Genomic DNA, 21307 nt, shown 5'->3' with positions numbered 1-21307 from the left:
TATTAACAGCTAATTGGGTGTGGGGTAGGCTCTGTCAATAGAACGGTTCTTAATACAATTGGGGGTGTGGGGTTCTCTGGAGACTCCCCAGGGCTATGGTTCCTGTAATAATTTTAGGAGGAAACAGCTCCTGACAGTTAAGAGTATTGGCTGTTCTTCCAGAGGACCCAGGTTCAATTCCCAGCCTCCACATGGACGCTCACAATGGTCTGTAACTCCAGTTCCAGGGGATCTGACATCCTTACACCAATGCACATAAAAGTAAGTTTAACTAAATTTTAAAAATAGTCATAAAGTAAATAACTGGAATGCCACTCCTGTGAAAGGGTCATTTGATCCCAAAGGGTTGCACTGCCTAGAGACTGAGAAACACCCGTTAGACCTGAGTTTGATCTTCAGAACACACATAAAAAAGCTAAATGTGAGGGGCTGGAGAGATGGCTCAGAGGTTAAGAGCATTGCCTGCTCTTCCAAAGGTCCTGAGTTCAATTCCCAGCAACCACATGGTGGCTCACAACCATCTGGAATGAGGTCTGGTGCCCTCTTCTGGCCTTCAAGCATACACACAGATAGAATATTGTATACATAAAAAAAAAAGCTAAATGTGGGGTCAGCAAGATGGTTCAGCAGGTAACTTGCCCAGGGCTTCAAAAGACAGGGCTTCAAAAAAAAATAATCACCATAATGTAACTGTGGTATTTTGAGAATGATATTATGGATATTATTGATATTATTTGACCGACTGTGGCTGGTTCTCAGAGAGCTGTCCCTGTGCATGCCTGTGCCACCCTCGGTGGGGTTCCTGGTCTCCCCCCGTCAGTAGGCAGCCTGCCCAGACTTCTGGGAAACAGGAAGATTCTCTACCCTTCCAGAAGGGTCCTGCATGCCCACCCGGCACACATCCTCATTCTGGGCAACCAAGGTCACCCTGAGACCCAGACACCGGGCCTGCAGTTGGGTGCAGTTAGCAGCCACCGAGGGTCGCAGACAGTGCCACCGTGCCCAGGCCATGTGACAGTGTGGTTGGCAGAAGGCCATGGTCTCGAGAACTCTAGTGGTTAGCTGCTTAGAACTTCCCAGGTGCCAACCCAACATTGCCCTCTCTGCTCTGCTAATTGGCTCCAGGTATGGGGACCAGACTTGAGGAGCAGATCCAGGAGTGGGTGGGGATCCAGTGAATCTAAGCAGAAGAAATCAGACCAGCTCAGAGCCTGGCTAGGTTTCTCCATCTGTGAAATGGGCTCAATGAAGAACCTCCCCCGGGTTGTCGGGGTGTAAAATGTGTTGGGTTCTGAAAAATGGGCACCACCTTCTGGTGTTAGTATTGAGCCATTGTTTCTCCCTGGGCTAGAACTCAGTCCTGGCTCCTCTCTCTCCCTCCAGGTCCTGGCTGCCCAGTCAGCCTTGGGCGGAGGAAGGACCCCCAGCCATGGAAGGCAGGCAGGCCTCTATCATTTTGATGGCTTCTTTCCTACCTTCCCTGTAGACTTCCCTGTGTGCTGGCTTAGTGGCCGACTTTATAGGATTTAGACTACCCATTCTAATTGCTTGGAGCCCAGCTGCCCGAACCAGGGAAGGCAACTAGAAAGAAGGTTCCAGGCTGCAGCCCATGGTCCCTTTGGGCTGTGTCCCACATCTTCCTCCATTCGCTCATTTTCCCTCTGGCTTCCCAGCCTCAGGTCCAACCTGTAGAGCCTGTCAGCCCCATCTCTGGTTCCTCGCCAGGTTCCTGTGACCTCTGGCCTCTGGCTGATCAGAGCGGACCACAGTGTCACGCTGGCTGGGCCAGTGAGCTCTGACAGAGGTCTGTGTGTGTCTCTTGAAATACAGACTTCTTTCTTTTCCAGTGGTATCTGGGTTTTTCTTCTAGGAGGGGTGGCTTGGTCCCCAGGAACGGCCACACCGGGAGTCAGCCACCCAGGCTCTCTGGTGAGTTGTAGCCTCGGCTACATTATACCATTTCAAAAAAAAAAAGCACTTCCCCCCAAAAACCAACAACAATAAACAAAACTCCACCTTAATCCCCAAAGAAAGAAACCACTGAGACATGGGAGAAGGGGCTCTCACGGTCAAATCTCTCAGCCACCATCTCCCTCTACATACAAGTGTGTTCATTAAAAGACAGTTCCTTAGCCGGGCGGTGGTGGCGCACACCTTTAATCCCAGCACTCGGGAGGCAGAGGCAGGCGGATCTCTGTGAGTTCGAGACCAGCCTGGTCTACAGAGCGAGTTCCAGGACAGGCTCCAAAGCCACAGAGAAACCCTGTCTCCAAAAACCAAAAAAAAAAAAAGACAGTTCCTTAGGTAGGGCCTGTGAAATGGCTCCATGGGTAAAGGCCCTTGCGCCAATCCTGGTGACCTGAGTTCAAGTGCCAGAAGGCATGTGGTGGAAGTCGGGAGAGCCGAGACCTCCATATGTCTGCAGTGGCACGTGTGTATCCGTGTGCCCATCTACACACAAACACATGATAAATAAATGTAAAAAATCCTAAAGACAATTCCGCCATGATATACGTAGACTCCATGTCCATGCGTAGGACTGGAGAAGTCTGCAGGGGATGGGCTAAGGCTACTGTCTGTGTCCTGTTGTGACTGGAGGAGGTGGAGACCGGGACTAGTAGTTCAAGCCCAGTCTTGGTTACTTTTATCTAGTTTGAGGCTATACTGACCGTTTCACAAAATGTCCTCCAAGAGACAAAAACAAATAAATAAATAAATAAATCCAAACCCTAACCTATAAATACCTTTTTTCCATTAAAAGAAAAAGCAAAGCTAGGGAAATGACTCAGTATGTCAAGTGTGAGTACCCACATGAACACACACACACACACAGACACACACACACACATACACACAATCTTAAAAGAAGAAGGGAGGGAGGGAAAACGCAGTTTTCCGCAAGAACCCTGGTCAACTCCTCTTCTTAGAGCATTCGCCAGGTTAGACTACAGCCATGACCGGTCCTTCACGGCTCACAATTAGCCCTTCCGGCTGCTAGGCTTCCAGCCAGGCCTCTGAGAGCGCATGCTTATGCCACACGTTCCTGGGCGCACTTGCATTAGCGTAAAATACCCAGAAGTGGGGTTTCTGGGCTTTCTCTTAGGGCCTTTAGTGTTTTTTCACCTGATTGTCAGAGAGCCCCTCCTCTCCCGCTCAGGCTGACTTTCTTTGCAGCCACCAAAAGTTCCCAGCTGGGCTCTCAGCATTCGCTTCCGTAGGGAAGAACATGGAAGCCCCCACCTATTCCTGCCCACACAATGTCACGCCTGGGGTATGAGTGGCAGAATGACAGGCAGCCGGGAGCAGCTGGAGGAGCTGTCACGGCTGTCACCTTCCTCCGGGGCCTCCAGGGACACACCAGGTGAGGATAGCGCCTCTGGCTTCTCCTCTGCGAAGTCACGTGGCAGGGACCGGCAGGAACCTGCAGAGCAGGGCGGTGCTCTGTGCCCCTGCAGGCCTAGGGGACAGGGCGGGCTTCCTTCTGGTGATGACTGGAGTTGCAGGTCTGCAGCCTCAGACCTAGGCCTCTGCAGCTGGTCCAGAGTGATCGCTGCCAGCCTCAGACTCACAGAGATCCACCGCGCGGCTTGTTTTATTTTTTAAAGGTGGGGGACGTGGCAGCTGGCAAACACCTGTAACTTCCCTTCCAGGGGATCTGACTCACTCTTTTGGCTTCCTTGGGGGTGCCAGGCAAGCATGCAGTCCACATATATGAAAGAAATATTAAATACGAGTCTCTTTTATCAAATACTTTAAAATGTGTGTCTAGGTCAGGAAATCGAAACTTTTTCTCTCCCCCACCTTTTGAAATCTTTATGCAAATGTTTGCCCCCCCTCAAACCTTTGATTGCACAATGGGTCACAACATTCCAGGAATTTGATGGCCGGAGTAGTGGTCCCTTTCCCTTTCCTCCTTCATTTCCTGTGCCTCAATTCTTTTAGGGTTTAGTCAATAAGACTGCAAGGGCAGGTGGCAGCAAGTGGGGAAAAGACAGTCACCTGGGCTAGAGTAAAAACCAACTGCCCAGGTGGGTGGTGGTGGCACGTGCCTTTAATCCCAGCACTTGGGAAGCAGAGTTTTACTCTGTGAGTTTGAGGCCAGCCTGGTCTACAGAGCGAGTTCCAAGACAGGCTCCAAAGCTACACAGAGAAACCCTGTCTGGAAAAACCAAAAAAAACCAAGAACCAAAAAAAAAAAAACCAAACAAACAAACAAACAAAAAAAAAACAATTGCTCTTCCTGGCTCTGTGATTGTTCTTTGGAGTAAACCACCTTGTGTGTTTGTTTTGTTTTTTGAGACAAAGTCTTACTGTGTAGTCCTGGCTGTCCTGGATTTCATTGTGTAGACCTGGTTGGCCTCCAACTCACAGAGATCCACCTGCCTCTGCCTCCCAGTTTTGGAACTTCAGGTGTGTACTGCCACTCCCAACTTGAGCACGCACCCCCTAGAGCACGCAGGAGTAAGCTTTTGCCTTGTCCAGACACTTCAGTTGAAGTGATGGCCTTTTTGTGTGTGTGTGTGATCTTAAGCTTATTTCTAACACATACATTCAGGTAAAATACTTATATGCATAAAATAACAATTTTTTATTTTTAAAAAGCTTTGGGGAGGGGCTGGAGAGATGGCTCAGTGGTTAAGAGCATTGCCTGCTCTTCCAAAGGTCCTAAATTCAATTCTTGGCAACCACATGGTGGCTCACAACCATCTGTAATGAGGTCTGGTGTCCTCTTCTGGCCTGCAGACATACACACAGACAGAATATTTCATACATAATAAATAAATAAATATTTAAAAAATAAATAAAAAGCTTTGGGGAGCTAGAGAGACCTCCGTGGTTGAGAGCACCTATCTGTGCTCTTTCAGGAAACCTGAGCCAGATCCCCATACCTGAGTAGAGCATCTTCCAACCACATGTAATTCCAGTTCTAGGAGACATAATGCTTTCTTCTAGCCTTCATGGACAACCACAAACACTAAACACCACACACCCAAATTAAAGTAAACAAAAAATAGAAAGGTTAAAGAAAAAAGAAGTCCCCACGGCGCGTAGTAAATAAAAGTGCAGAAGGCAGCCATCTCATTCACTGCCAGGCTCTAGCCTGCTGCCTGCAGCCAGCTCCCTCTATTACCCCCATCCAGGATTGTATAGTTACACTAATGTATCTATAAGTAACGTTAGCAAGACCAGCCCAGCTCTCGACTCTTGTTCTCTTGCAAGCAGTGCCAGAGCTTCTTCCAGCCACCCAATCCAGGCTGCCAGCCTCTGCCCTAGGCATCCTCCATCCTAGCCACCTTCAGTCCTAGCTTTTCTTTTCTTTTTCTTTTTGCCGTGTCGAGAAAATACCGCAGAGATCAATCCTTAGAAGTAGAATTGCTGGCTTGATTGGCGTAAGCAGTTAAAATGTTGATGACTTTTGTTAAATCACCACCCTGAAAGGCTCCAGCAATTTCCCTTTCCACAAATAATCCCACCCGAAAGAGCACTTCCCGGTGTCTTTGTTAATCATTTGACACTTTCCTCTCGTCTTAATTTGTATTTTAACCGTCAAGCGTTGAGATGGGCTTCCCACACGTCTATCCTGCATCGATCTCGGTGTCTCTGCTGGGTTCACTCTGTGTGCTTTATGGATTTCTAGTCCTTTTTCCTAGTTAAGGATATCGTCTCTCATTGTGGTGCAAATATTTCCCCCAGTTTATCTATTGTCTAGCTGTATTTTTGCCACAAGGGCGCTTTACATTTTAAAGATTCAGATTAATGAATGCATACCGCTCCCCATAAGCTCAATGGTCCTGTTTTTTTTTTTTTTTTTTTTGAGGGTTCCATTTTGAACCCACCCGCAGTTAATTCTGATGAAAAGGAAAAGGTTTGGATCCATATTTAATTGCTCTGTGAATGGTTCCCTTTCTCCTGTGCTATTTCCCCATTGATTTAGCACCACTTTGAGAGTATTTGAAACATCCACATACAGCGAGTGGGTCCATGTCCGGTCCGGTGTGTCTCATTGATTTTTCTGCCGACTTTGGAGCTCAGGCCAAGCTGCCTCAGCTTCACCCTGCTTTTGCCACCTAGTAAGATGACCCTGTTAAGAGGTTTATTGCCTCTTGTCGCTTATTTATTTGCCAGATGACTTTTAGTGTTGCTTTCTTAGCCTCCTGGGAGAGTCACATAAAACATTCAAAATCACCCCACTGGCATGGGCTCTGCAGAGAGGTTGGGGTTGGAAAGGGAGGACAGAACAGAAGGTTTTGTCTATCTATGAAAATACCAGGCTTTTGCTTTTGGGCCACCAACCAGCACCCAAATTATGACAGGGGGACTTATTAGTTATGAACGGTCGGCCTAGCTTAGGCTCATATCCGGCTTGCTCACTTAATTTAAATTAACCTGTTTCTCTTTATCTGCCCTTGGCCTCAGCCTTTCTCTTCCTCCTGTGTGTCTCACTCTCACTGCTGATCCGGTCTGTCTGGCAGCTGCCTGGCTTCTGGCCCCAGGCATGTCTCTCTCTTTCTCCCTCTCTTTTTCTCTCCCCTATTTATTCTCTGTCCACCAGCCCCACTTATCCTTTCTCCGCCTAGCTAGTGACTGTTCAGCTTTTTATCAGACCAATCAGATGTCTTAGGCAGGCAAGGGGAAACAGATACAACACATCTTTACATAATTAAATACACATCCTTACATCGTTAAACAAATGCAGCATAAACGAATGTAACACACCTTTTACACAGTTAAAGTAATATTCCACACCACAAACAAATATAACACATCTTTTTGCACAGTTAAAATAATATTCCACAGCAATACATATCTGGCAAAAATTAGGGAAGCATCTTCTCACACATACATGTTCTCACTATGTTAACAATGCTGACATCCAACAAACCCAAAGAGATATGCCTACCCCTGATGGCCTCCAGTTCTCTATGCACCAAAGATGACTGTAAACTCCCAGTCCCCCACCTACCTCCAGAATACTAGGATCACACACTTGCCTACTGCACTGGGCACAGCGCGGCACTGGGCACAGCGCTGTTCTTTTTTGTTCCGTACAACATGTATCTTTCCGTTTATTCAAGCCTGTCATGTTCCTCAAGCCCACATCTTTCATTTAGAGAGGATTTATAAGATTCTCATTAATGAATTTCTGAACAGCTCTTCTTTGTGTTGGCATTATGAATGCGCTCTTTTCATCCAGCGTGCTTCTTAACAGGTTATTGCAAGGGATCATTCTTAAAAAAAAAAACAAACCAGGATGTCTTGTAGCCCAAGCTGCCTGGGAAGTTGCTATGTCCTGAGGTTAGCCTTGAACTCCTGATCTTCCTGCCTCTCCCTCTTGAGTTACTGGGATTGCCGCAGCAGCTTCTGCCAGGGATGTGGGCCCATGGTTAAGTCAGGCTGCTGATACCTTCCGGTTACTGCTCTGTTCCTAGCAAGGCCCCTCGCGGGTGGACTCTGATATTGGATGTCGTGACTTTGTTGCTGGAACTCTCAGGCATGGGGTGGAGGCCGCGGAGGCAGTAATGACCATCTTGAGCTCTCTCCTGCAGAGACTAAACACTCATCATTCTGCCTCATTCTGATCTGAAGAAGCAGTCACTTATGGCGGCTCTTTACTAGACAAACGGCTGAGGGCATTTACTCAGTGGCTGCTTGTGGCCATTAAGCAATGATTTTCCTGCCAAGTATGTGACAATATAGTTTATGTCACGGAGTGGAGGTTTCAGGGCAGAGGAGCCCAGGGTGATTATAAGCAGGATTGAGAGAAGCTGTATCCTAAGTAATTCTGCTTCTAAGCTGGTGCCTGCAATGTGGGAGGTGCTCTCTATGTTCTTCATGGAACAGAGGACCTACAAACAACAAAATTCGGTGGAAACTCCAGGAGCAGGAGGATTATAAAAATGATCTAAATAGGGCCAAGTGTGGTGGCGCACACCTTTAATCTTAGCACTTGGGAGGGAGAGGTAAGTGAGTTTGAAGCCAGCTTGGTCTACAGAGTAAGTTCCAGGATATCTAGTGCTGTACACAGAGAAATCTTGTCTTGAAAAACCAAACCAAACCAACCAACCAAACACACAAACAAACCCCAAAGCAAAGCAAAACAAAACAAAGCAACAAACAAACAAACACCAAAAAAAAAATTACTAAATAAGGCCGGGTGGTGGTGGTGCACACCTTTAATCCCAACACTCAGGAGGCAGAGGCAGGTGGATCTCTGTAAGTTCGAGACCAGCCTGGTCTACAAGAGCTAGTTCAAGGACAGGCTCCAAAGCTACAGAGAAACCTTGTCTCGAAAAACAAAACACAAAAAAAATTACTAAATAAATAATAAAACCCCAACCCCCACTTCCGCCAAAGGACAATGGGGGTGGCTCAGAGGACCAGCGTGTCCCTGTGTGCCTGATACATGTAGTAATAAGAGTGGCGGGCTGCGTCCCCAGCACCCCGGCCGCCTGCTAGCTTATGCCTTGAAATAATTACACGGACACTGTATTATTTTAAACACATCTTGGCCCATTAACTCTAGCCCTTACAGGCTAATTCTCATATCCGGATCAACCCATCTCTAATAATCTGTGTAGCATCAGTCTTACTAGGAAAGATTCTAGCCTATGTCCATCCTGGGTCTGAGCTTCATGCGTCTGCCCGGGAGAGGGGAGCATGGTGTCTCTGAGCTCACTTCCTCTTCCTCCCAGCATTCTGTTCTGTTTACTCCACCCACCTATGTTCTAACCTATCAGGGCAAGCAGTTTCTTTATTTAATTAACCAATGACCTTCCTCCATCAGATACATCCAAGTTCGACCCCTGTCCCTGGAACCCACGTGAAAAATAGCTCATGTGGCTGGACTGTTACCCCAGCTCCTACACGGAGGTAGAGACCTGAGACTGTGAAGTTCATGTTCCCTGACCACGCAAGTGCAGTGTTGTGCTCATGGCGCGAGTACTTGCCCCCAAATAAACACATCTTCAAAAGATGATTTGATTTTTTTTGGTTGTTTTTATTTTTATTTATTTTTTATTTTATTTTTTGGTTTTTTTTACTGTAGCTTTGGAGACTGTCCTGGAACTCACTCTGTAGACCAGGCTGACCTTGAACTCACAGAGATCCACTTGCTTCTGCCTCCCAAATGCTGGGGTTAAAGGTGTGCACCACCACTGCCTGGTTTGTGGTTGTTTTTAATTTGTGTGTGTGTGTGTGTGTGCATGCGTGTGCATGTGTGAGCAGACGGCTTCCTAGATGTTCGATCCTCAGGAGATGGAGTTATAGGCCAAGCCATCCCACTTGGGTACTTGAAACTGAGCTCGGGTCCGCCAGAAGAGCAGCATGCGCTCTTAACCACCAAGCCATCTCTCCAGCCCTTTCGCTTTGTTTTGTTTGTATTTTGATATTTTAATCAGGGTCTTTCTATTATGTAGGTCTGGCTGTTTTGGAACTCACTACGTAGACCAGGTTGTCCTCGAATTCACAGATATCCACCTGCCTCTGCCTCCCAAGCGCTGGGATTAAAGGTGTGCTCCACAATGCCCTGTCTTATTTGGAGACGGTTTTGCTGTGTAGCCTTGTATGACCTGGAACTCATATATAGGTCAGGCTAGCAACAAGCCTGCTGTAGACTTGCGTCTGCCTCCTGAGTTCTGGGGTTTGCGTACATCACACCTAGATAATGAGGTCACTGTAACAATATTGTGCTCTCTTTTGAGACAGGGTCTCGCGTAACCCAAATTGGCCTTGAACTCATTATGTAGCCTAAGCAAGTTGGTCTTGGACTCCTGATCATCCTGCCTCAGACTTCCTAGTGTTGGGATTACAGGCGTTCGCTCCAACACCTAGTTGATGTGATTCTTTTTTCCCAAATCTCACATGTTATGTCTTCTAATATGTCCACAAGAAAGCTAGGTTCTTTTGCCTGAGTCCGGAGGAGGCTTTGCCCTGTATGGCCACCAGGGGGCAGGGTTGATCTACTGTGGGGGATTGTAATGGCCTGCTTGAGTTCCAAACAGCTTTGGGCCTGTGGAACCTGTCTGAGATCTTCAAGGAGATAATCAGCCTGTTTCCCCTCACTCAAACCGCAGCTCCGGGACTTGGGGACCCGAGCAGCAAGCGTGCCTTTCTGCGTCCTGTGATGAGCACAGCTCGACCCTGGGCCAAATGCCCTCTCTGAACTCACGGTTCCCTGAGCACCAAACCCTGTTTAAGAGCTTTATCGGAGACCTTAGTGGAAAAGCCGCATATCCTCTCTAGCGCACGCTTTAGGCTTTGCTAATCTCCGGACTGCTGCAGAAGAGCGCCTTCGTCTTTGCTAACCTCAGAACTGGTGCAGAGGAGCTTCTCCCAGAGGAGGCCTCGACTGCCGGATCTGAACCAACCTAGAGCAACCGTCCTTTCTGCCATAAGCTCATGGTTTGGGGTGTGTTTGTGTCTCTCTGTGTGTGTATGCATGGATGGATGAGAGGTAAATAAACATGTAACGAGGGCTCTGGTAAGTACTATGAAGAAAATAAATTAGGGCAAGGGAACTGAGAGAAAGGCTAGGCGTTCTAATAGGGTTTGCATGTGTGTGTGTGTGTGTGTGTGTGCGCGCGCTTGTTCAGACATGCATGCGCATGCATGAGGAGTCCAGAGTCGAGATGTCAGGAGTCTTTTTCCATCATTCTCTACTTGATCGAGATAGGGTCTCTCATTGAAACTGGAACCCAGCAATTTGGCTAGGTTGTCTGGCCAGGAACCTCCAGAGATCAACCTGTCGCTGTCTCACCCCAGTAAGGGGACATAGGCACCCACTGTCTGCCACATACAGCTGTTACGCGGGAGCCTAGTGCTCTAAACTCACATTTGCACGGCAAGCACACCTCTGCTCTGTCGCCCCAACCCCCTGGGGTGCTATTTTATACTAAGGTCAGGGAAGTCTCTCATGAGGTTGACTTTGAACAAAGGCTTCAAGGAAGTTAACCAAGAAAGACTAACGGGAAGGCTAGAGTTAAGGCCAAACTGGAGAAGGCTTGGCTAGCATGCACAGAGCCTGGACTAGGTCCCCAGAACTCTGGACTGAAATGCAGAGCTCATGAAAACAAAACAGCAGTGGCAACTGGGGGAGAAGCTAGGCCAGACTACGGAGGCCATGCGGCAGCGGAGTGTTCCTGTGGAGGGGAGGGAGGGGATGGGGCGAAGAACCTGCAGAGGTGGAAGAATCCAGGGGTCCCCTGGGCCATTAGGGATAGCAGTGCCTCTTGGTCTTTCTGCTCAGTGTGTGGAGAAAGGGCCGCCGAGGTTGGAAGCCTGAACAGGAATCTCCCGCAACTATGCAACTATCCCTGTGAAAGAGAAAGGTGGCTCGGTACCCAGGACACTCAGTGTTTGCTCTGTTGAACTGAGCTGCTTTGCTTCAAATCTGTGGAAATCAGGACCTCCCAATCCCTTCCAGAGCACGAGGAAGGCCCTCCCCCACCCCCACTAGAAACAAAAATCTCCACAGGAAAAGCCATCTGGAGTCACAGAGAGTCCCTGTTTCCTGCCAGGAACCATGGAGTTTGAAGCCAGAAATGCCCACAGGATGTCGAATTCCAGATCTGAAGGTAGGCAGTGAGGTGACTCATCTGAGCGACTCCGCGGACGGACGCTAGAATGAGGGCTTGCTCCTCTGTGCACTTGGCTCCGGCTGCTGTGCCGTCTTTAGCTTCTTGCCCCCCACTCTGTTCCCACAGTCCCTGGGTTGCAGCAGAGATATGCTAGTGCCTCTGGCCACAGGCTGTGCCAATTTGCAGGCCAGCTCGGCAATGCCACACTCACAACCCATGCTTGGCCTTGCTTCTGCAGGTCTCCGAGGCGGCAGCTCCTTGATCCTCTCACTCAGCACCCAGATCAGAAATAGACGCTGGCCGAGACTCGCGCTTGTGTGCAATGCTGATGTGAGGGACCATTAAGCGACCTTGCACTGTCGTCCTTTGCTTCCTGCTCCAGGATGCAGCCCACAGCATCGCAGGCTGATTTATATACAGGGATCACAACGAAGAACAGAAGGCTTGCTTATATGCATGGGTGTGTGTGCGCCTGTATGAGTTTATATGCACTGTGTATGTGCGGGTGATTGAGGAGGCCAGAGGGTGTTGGATCCCCTGGAACTGGAGTTACACAGATGGTTGCGTGAAGCCACCTGATATGGGTGTTGGGAACCAAAATCAGGTCCTGTACAAGAGCAGTAAATGCTCTTAACCACTGAGGCATCTCTCCAACACTGAGCAATAGGCTTTAAGGGGAATTCATGTGTGTGTGTGTGTGTACATGCAAATATTGTCATATATATATATATATATTTTGAGACAGGGTTTCTCTGTAGCTTCGGAGCCTGTCCTGGAACTAGCTCTTGTAGACCAGGCTGGCCTTGAACTCACAGAGATTGGTCTGCCTCTGCCTCCCGAGTGCTGGGATTAAAGGCGTGCACCACCACTGCCCAGCTACCTACAATAAAATGTAGAAGAGGAAAACAACAGTCACAACAACTAACAGCAGGCACAGCTGCATACACTGCTAGCCTAACCCTTGGGAGGCAGAGCCAGGCAGATCTCTGTGAGTTTGAGGACAGCCTGGTCTACGTAGTGAGTTCTAGGTCAGCCAGGGCTACATTTTAAGAGTATGAAAAGAGGAGAAGGAGGCGAGGGCACTGAAGAGAGAGCTCAGCAATTCAGGGGGAGCAGCACACGTCTCAGCTCCAGGTCAGGAGTCTCACAACTACCTGTGATCCCCACTCCTGGGCCTCTGATGACCCCTCTGCTCTCGACACTCAGCCACAGTCATACACACAATAATTAAGAATTTAAACTGTTTAAAACCCTTCCGAGGGGAAAAAAGTAAGCTTAGAGTCATCACATGAGCTACTGCACTTCTGGGCATGAACCCAAGAGAACCAATTAACATTTACACAGAAACCTCGGCGTGAAGGCTCGTAACGGCGGAATGAGGAAGAGCTCAGATATATGAATAAAATATGCCGTGCAGTGGAGTTTTATTCAGATATGAGGAAGAATGAAGGAGCTGGGGTGTAGCTTAGTTGCTAGGGTGCTTGCTTGTCTGGCTGTCTCAAAACCCTGGCTTTAGACCCAGCACAAAACCCAGGTTCATACCCAGCACAATGTGAACCCATCACAGTGGGGACAGCCATGAAATCCTAGCACTTGGGAGATGAAGACAGGAGGATCAGAGGTTCAAGGCGATCTCTGGTCACCTAAGGAGTCATGGTCAACCTGGACTGTATGAGACTGTCTCAAAAAAAAAAATTGAAACCAGGAGCTGGAGAGATGGCTGCCTGGTTAAGCACTCAATGCTCTTGCAGGACGACAGACCCAGTCCACAGTGCTCACGTGGTAGCTAACAACCATCTGTAAGGCCAGTTCCAGGGGACCCAACATCCTCTTCTAACCGCTGAGGGCACCAGGCACACACACGGTGCACAGACATATAAGCAGGCCAAACATTCATACACATAAAATAAAATAAATAAATCTTAAAAAAAAAAATTCTCCCCATCCTATCTATCTCTCTTTTTTTTCGAAAGATTACATTTATGAATGCATGTATATGTGTATGTGTATATGTATACGTGTATGTGCATGTGTATATGTATATGTGTATATGTAAGTGTGTATGTGTATATGTGTATATATGTATAATGTATATGTATATTATACATGCATGCGGTGAAGGAGCATTTGCCTCGGCATGTGTGTTGAGGCATCAGCTCTCTCCTTCCACAATATGAGTTCTGGGGTTGAACGTCAGCTGCTGGGCTTAGGGGCGAGCACCTTTATCCACTGAACTGGCCTGTCTCTAAGCCGGTCCTGCGCTTCTGCTTTTGTATGCAATATTTACCACTCTACAACACCGTGTGGATTTGAGTGTTGGCTGTTTCAGTTGTTACATTGACTTCTGAGTTTCTAGTGTCTGGGATAGGGCCTGGCGACAAAGTGGCAGGAAACAGGCAGAAACAATGAACGCAAAGCAAGTTTCCCTACTCCCTGCCAAACCCCTGTGACTGCCCCCTCTACCACCTCGGGCTCTTTGCTGGAGGGAATCATTTCCAAGGGCATTTGTTAGTCTCTAGCTCAGTTTCCCTAAATAATGTGCTACAGTTGCAATTGTTATTGTTGTTGTTTTGTTTAGAGATAGGGGCTCACTAATGTCTCAGTAGGACAGACTGGCGTACCATCCCCCCCTGCCTCTGCCTCCCCAGTGCTGGGACTATAGGCTTGTATCACAACACTTAGTTTGCAATGTTTACAAATTTACTTTATGCATTTTACCCCTCTACTGACTTTTCTGGACCCTCCCATTAGGTAATTGGGCAATCTGTTACCTCCAAACTGACATTTTACATTTAGTTAAATCATGATGACTATGTAAATATTGTTCACCGCAAAGACAAATTCCCACACTGATTATATTCCATTCCACACAGCTTTTGCTCTTCCCAGAGCACCTAATTGCCTGTTTCATTCCCCGAAATGCTTATTATTGCTAGCATAATCCTGATAGTTTTCCAGTACTGCATCATGTTAGAGACTCTTGAAAATTGTACTTTTTTTCCTCCCATGGCACTTATGATACGTTGCAACTGTTCATTTATTTGGTTATGTATTTTCTCGTCTGTCAAGTTCAGTCATTGGAACATAAGCTTCTCGAGGCAAAATCTGTTGTTTCCAGAACATTCCCAGCACCTGACACCTGCTCCTTGTCTGACACAGGGGACCTGGAACTTGACAATTAGGCTTCACCAACTGGCCAGAGGCCAAAGGGACTGTAATGGCTTCTTCTGGTTGTCAGCTTGACCATATCTGAAACCGGGGCTCACCTGTGAGGGATTTCTGCTCAATCCGAAGTGGGAAGAATCGCTTCTAGTCTGCATCTCTGAGGTGGGAAGACCCGCCTCTAGTCTGGGTCACGCCTTCTGCTGGAAAGCCTGTGTAAGGATGTAGAAGAAGGAAGTTTAGCTCTTCGCCTGCTTTCTTCTGACTTGTTAGTGAGTCCATTCCATCGCTGGCATTAGAACCTAATTCTTGTGCATTCTGGCATGTACCGAAGACCAGCCTCATGACGGAACAACTGCAAGTTTCTTGGACCTTCCGTTCATAGGCAGCCATTGGTGGATTAGCTGGACCAAACCTGTAAGTCATTCTAATACGTTCCCTTTCTATATAGAGAGATCACTCTATAACTTCTAATACAGCTATCCTCCTGTTTCTGCCTCCCCAGCTCTGGAATGTGGCGTCACTGTGTACCCAGCATTCTACCTGGGTGCTAGGGACTGAACTTAGGTCCTCATGCTGTGTGACAAGCACCTTACTGGCTGAGCCGTTGTCTCAGTCCCCAACCCTTTGCATTTTGATACTTCGCCATGTAGCTAAGATTGGCCTTGAACCCCTGATCTTCCCGTCTCAACTCTGAGTGCCAGAGTCAAAGGCAAGCTTCTCCACACCAAGCTTTCTGTGGGTTTTGTTAATCTCCTTTAACTCTAGATGGCCTGAAATTTACTATGCAGACCAAGGTTTCTTTTTTTTTTGATATATTTATTTATTATATATACAACTTTCTGCCTCCATGTATACCCACACGCCAGAGGAGGGCGCCAGATCTCATTACAGATGTGGTTGCTGGGAATTGAACTCAGGACCTCTGGAAGAGCAGACAGTGCTCTTAACCACTGAGCCATCTCTCTAGCCCTAGACCAATGTTTCTCAACTTGAATGTCAAGACCCCTTTGGGGATCTTTATTTACATTAGATATTTACTCAGATTAGAGGTGGGTCTTCCCACCTCAGGAGATTTGGGTTAAGGGTGTGTCTTCCCACCTCCATTCAGGTATTTACTTTAGAATTCATAATAGCAGCAAACTTAGTTATGAAGTAGCAATGAAATAATTTTATGGTCAGGGGTCACCACAACATGAAGAAATATATTAAAGGGTCACGACATCAGGAAGATTGAGAACCACCGAGGTAGACCAATTTGACCTCAAATTTGTGGTGATTTTAACAGGACCCGGAATTTAGCATACTGGATCCATGATGGGTACACTATTCGGGCCATAAAACTCAGCACACAGACAGCATCTCTTGCTGAAATGAAAGCAAAGACTTAAATGATCAGTCTGTGGGTCGTGGTTCTGGGAACAGCTCTGAATGTACTAACCTTGCTGTTTGGCTTCAGTAGCTCTGCTCCTGGCTAACCCTTCTTGTTAACCGTAATGCGTCAACCTGGAATATTGTTTTTGTGCTCAAAAGCTCAGCCTGAGAAAGGTTTAGTCCTGGGATCCTAACACCCAGTGTAGTTGCCAGGCAGCTAATAAAGACTTTCTGCTGGCTCAAACCCGTTTCCACACAGTCTTCTCTGGTGGATACCCCATGTATTTACTGCTGTGAAAGACCATGTGACCACAGCAACTTTTTTTGTTGTTGTTGTTTGTTTCTTGAGATGGGTTTTCTCTGTGTAACCCTGGCTGACCTGGAAGTTACTCTGTAGACCAGGCTGGCCTTGAACTCAGAGAGATCTGCCTGCACCTGCCTCCCGAGTGCTGGGATTAAAGGCAAGCACCACTACTACCTAGCTAAAGTAACTCATAAAGGAAAGCATTTAACTGGGGCTGGCTTACAGTTTAGAGGTTGAGTCCATTATTGTCATGACGGGAAGCATAGTGCAGGTAGGCACATGGTGCCAGAGAGGTGGCTGAGTGTTCTACAGCCAGATCACCAGGCAGCAGGAAGAGAGCAAGCGAGACACTGGGCCTCGCTTGAGCACGTCTGAAACTTCAGAGCCCACACCTGTGCCATATTTCCTCCAACAAGCCCAGACCCACTCCAACAAGGCCTTATGTCCTAATCCTTTCAAATAATGCTGTTCTTTGTGAGCCTCTGGGGGCCATTTTTATCCAACAGCATACCCCACAACAGTGACCTGTGTCTGCCTCTGAACGCTAGAGTTAGAGATAGGAGCTTGTCTTTCCTTCCTTCCTTCCTTCCTTCCTTCCTTCCTTCCTTCCTTCCTTCCCTCCTTTCTTTTTAAAGATTTATGTATTATGTATACAGTGTTCTGCCTGCATGCATGCCTGCAGGCCAGAAGAGGGCACCAGATCTCATTACAAATGGTTGTGAGCTACCATGTGGGTGCTGGAAATTGAGCTCAGACCTTGGGAAGAGCAGCCAGTGCTCTTAACCTCTGAGCCATCTCTCCAGCCCTGAGTTTGTGTTTTTCTTAGAGGACCAAAATGTTTCAGCCAGGCCCAGTGACACACCACACCAACCCTTGTCTCCTTCTCTCCCCACACTCCTCAACATGTTCCCCTCCTCTCCATGTCCTCTTTTTACATTTATTTATTTATTTAGTTTTGAGACAGCATTTCTCTCTGTGTAGCCCTGGCTGTCCTGGAACTAGGTTCGTAGTCCAGTCTGGCTCAAACTCTCAGAGCTCTGTCTGCCTCTGCTTCCTAAGTGCTGGGATTAATGACCTGAGCCATTAATCTTTTTATTTTTTTTAAGATTAATTGTATGGGTATAAGTGCTTTGCCTACATGTATGCATGTGCAGTGTGTGTGCTTGTGAGTCTCTGTGTGTGCACAGGCTGGAAGAAGGCACCAAATTCCTCAGAACTAGAGTTAAGAATGAGGAGCTGGGGGCTGGAGAGATGGCTCAGAGTTTAAGAGCATTGCCTGCTCTTCCAAAGGCCCTGAGTTCAATTCCAGCAACCACATGGTGGTTCACAACCATCTTTAATGGGGTCTGGTGCCCTCTTCTGGCCTGCAGGCATACACACAGACAGAATATTGTATACATAATAAATATATATATATATATATATATATATATATATATATATATATATATAAAAGAATGAGGAGCTGCAGTGTGGGTGCTGGGAACCGAATCTGGGTCTTTTGCAAGACCAGCAAATGCTCTTACCCACTGAGCATCTCTCCAGCCTCCTGACCCACCAAGTCCAATTCATCAAACCTGGCAAAGCAAATAACCTCCCTCCCACAACAACCAGCAGGTGTGAATAAATCCTTAGCTGAGGGCGGAGCCTTGGGCATTCCTCCCCATCCCTGCTGGGATGTTGGTAGGTGTGATCTGTGCGGGTAACAATGGTTGCTGTGGGTTCTTTAGGATAAGGGCCTTGTCATTGCCAAAGACAGTGTTCACAGCATTCCTCCCCAGCCTCCAGCTCTTGTATCCATTCTTCCCCTTCTTCTGTGATGTTCCCTGAGCATTGAGGCAGTGAATATAGATGTTCCACGCAGAGCTGAGAGTTTACAATCTCTTATTCTCAGCACTTTGATCAGTTATGAATCTCTTTGTTAACCACCATTCACTTCATTGAGAAGCTGCTTTGAGCCAGGCAGTGGTGGCACACACCTTTAATCCCAGCACTCAGGAGGCAGAGGCAGGTGATCTCTGTGAGTTCGAGGCCAGCTCGGTCTATAGAGCAAGTTCAAGGACAGCTAGGACTACTTAGAGAAATCCTGTCTCGAAAACCAAAAAAACAACAACAACAACAACAACAAAAAACCTGCTTTGGCCAAGGCTGAGTAAGCACTAATTCATAGGCAGAAATATAGATATTTAGAAGGCATGTTGACATGGTGACAACATGTTCATTTAACTAAACAATAGTATGAGATTTTCCCCTAGGACCCCCCCCCCAGCCTTGACTTTAGACCAGGCATGAATTCCCTCCGGTGGAGCAGGCCTCAGATTCACTCAGAAATTGGTTGGTTACCTCTATCACGGTCACACCTCTGGTAAACCAGTGGCCATATCCTGCCTGGCGGTCTGGAGCATTCAGGGTTCACTGTCAGAACACGGTCCAAGGATGGAGTTGTGTAAGGGAGATTCTAAGTCCTTGTAAGGAAACAAAACAAGAGTCTTGTGAGCCCAGTTCCTTCGAAACCACAGAACTGTTCTTGGATTGCCCTTCCGTGCCCCTCCCAGGTATAGCAGAGAGGCGCGCGTGTGCTTCAGATGATTCATTACAAATGGCCATTGCTATTTGTTTACTTGCCTCTTTGGGAAACACGTTTTTGCCACGTGAGGTGTACCCTTGTGGTCAGACACTTTACCCATGTGACTCCTCATAACCCTCAAAGCACAAATTGTCTGATGCTCTGGATAAAGTGGTTACCGTGTGAGACTTGTCTGACTCATTTATTGGCTCTGTTCTCCCAGGTCCCACTGCCCTAGAGCAGTGGAAACTCCACCATATTGAAGATTTTTCTCCCTCAGCAGCCTGTATAGCACTTTCTGGTACAGTGAGAGCTAACTCCCAAGAGGAAAATCTTCAGGTCAAATACAACACGGTTTCTCCAGGTCCTGCAACCAAAGCCTTGGTGTCTTCAGCTGGTAAGACAGCTATGAGAAATGGCACACTGAACCCTCTGCACAGCTAAGCGATGGGAAATGATTTCCTAGACTCTGACCTAGTTTCTCTTCATGTCTTTGTTTTGTTTTTCGAGACAGGGTTTCTCTGTGTCGCCCTGGCAGTCTTGGAACTTGCTCTGTAGACCAGGCTGACCTCAAACTCAGAACTCCATCTGCCTTTGCTTTCTGAGGGCAGGGATTAAAGGCGTGTGCCACCTCCGCCCGGCTTCTCATTGTCTTCTGTAGGATGCAAAAGTCATAGCTCGCAGGGCGGTGGTGGCGCACACCTTTAATCCCAGCACTCGGGAGGCAGAGGCAGGCGGATCTCTGTGAGTTCGAGGCCATCCTGGTCTACAAGAGCTAGTTCCAGGACAGGCTCCAAAGCCACAAGAGAAACCTTGTCTCGAAAAACCATTAAAAAGGAAGGAAGGAAGGAAGGAAGGAAGGAATGTCAGTTTAGCAGCAAAAAGTATCCAGATCCTTTCACAAAGCTATAGCCAGTTTGTAATCTATCTATCTATCTATCTATCTATCTATCTATCTATCTATCTATCTATCTATAGTCTTGCTTTTTCTAAAACTACTAGGTCTCTTGATTTAAAAATAAGATATATAAAGGTCTGAGGAGATAAAAGTTCTTAAGTTTTGAGGGCCTAAAAAATGATTTAAGATGTAAATACAGGTTAAGATATGGAAAATGTTTCTGATTCTTTCCCCTTCTATGGTATAGTTCCGATAGAGCAATGACTACTTACTGTTTCGGTAAGAAGCTCAAAATTTTAGGTTTATTCTGGTTGTCATTTAAATATGAATTTAAAGGTGGTTCTAATCAAGACAAAGACTTCTCTGTCCAACCATACCTGGCTCCCTGGACAGCAGAACAATACACATTCCTCTAACCAAAATCTGTAGTTTTTGCTAGGACTCGAAGGTATGTGTCTATTCCTTCTGTTTACAGATACCTGTTACCTGCTTTCTTTTTCTTTCTGTGATAAGGCTTTCAATATGGGCCTAAAAGTTTCAAATGTATTATTTTTCTTTAAGTACATAAATTTTAACTTCTGTTCCTAGTTTACACTTATCTCAATAGGGTTCCACTTGGCTGGAAGATGCATCTAAGCACCAGTTGATGACGACAACCTGCTCTGATAGGCTGTGAGCCCTGGACTTCCTGAAGGCTGATGTGGACCAGTCCAGGTGATGTGACTGCTCCCTCTCTCTTCAACAGATGCTTCTGAGTTCCCGCCTTACCTTTGGCTAGCCTTTCAGCCTTCTCGGGCCCTGATGACAATGCCCAATGTCAGCTTGAAGTAGTTGCAGAAAGGAACACATTGTCCCATGCTCCCTGCCCAGAATAGGTTGAAAGTCTGAGACAAGGGGGAACTTCCTGGCATGGGGGACAAACTGACTACCTATAGTGCCCATTGATATACCAGAAAAATAGGCCCAGAGATGTCAATGAATGGATTTATTAACTAAAATGGTCCTACAATAAAAAAGACACTTTGGTTCTTTATGCAGAACCACAGAACCAAAGAGGACATCCAGGATTATAATTACAATTTGGTTGTACTCAAAAGATCAGAGCTACAGGGCCTGGTAGGTTGGCCACTGCCCTGGAAAAATCTGTTAGCTAATGGTTCTTAGGTCCCAATAATACCTCCTTAAACCCATGGGCAAGCAGGACCCATGACTGGGTCCTGTCATCGGTACTTATGAAGGGGGATGTGTAGGACGCAGCCATGATAAGCTTAATAGAGGACTGAATCTCAGCAGTTTTCCCTAAGGCAATATCTGATTGTAGAAAAGATCATAAACTGAGACTACCCAGGCACTACCCAGGAACAGACCACCCAAAGGAAATTCCTAATATTCCAACTGTTGCACATAGGATCACCTGCCATCACACA

General features: G+C 47.0%; 1 long non-coding RNA gene across 2 annotated transcripts; it reads left to right on the top strand.

The window, feature by feature from the left end:
* Nucleotides 1-3328: 3328 nt before the first annotated feature.
* On the top strand, nucleotides 3329-20736 carry LOC142839520 (uncharacterized). Of its 2 annotated transcripts, none has more exons than XR_012908772.1 (3): nucleotides 3329-3361; nucleotides 14736-15155; nucleotides 20488-20736. It is a non-coding gene; the product is annotated as an uncharacterized LOC142839520 (long non-coding RNA). The 2 variants fall into 2 exon arrangements; XR_012908773.1 differs by lacking the exon at nucleotides 3329-3361 and adding an exon at nucleotides 11454-11573.
* The last annotated feature ends 571 nt before the right edge of the window (nucleotides 20737-21307 follow it).

Source organism: Microtus pennsylvanicus, chromosome 21 (assembly GCF_037038515.1).
Source record: "Microtus pennsylvanicus isolate mMicPen1 chromosome 21, mMicPen1.hap1, whole genome shotgun sequence".
Taxonomy (NCBI): domain Eukaryota; kingdom Metazoa; phylum Chordata; class Mammalia; order Rodentia; family Cricetidae; genus Microtus; species Microtus pennsylvanicus.
Note: the sequence above shows the minus strand (reverse complement) of the source record. Positions and strands in the feature narration are given on the sequence as shown.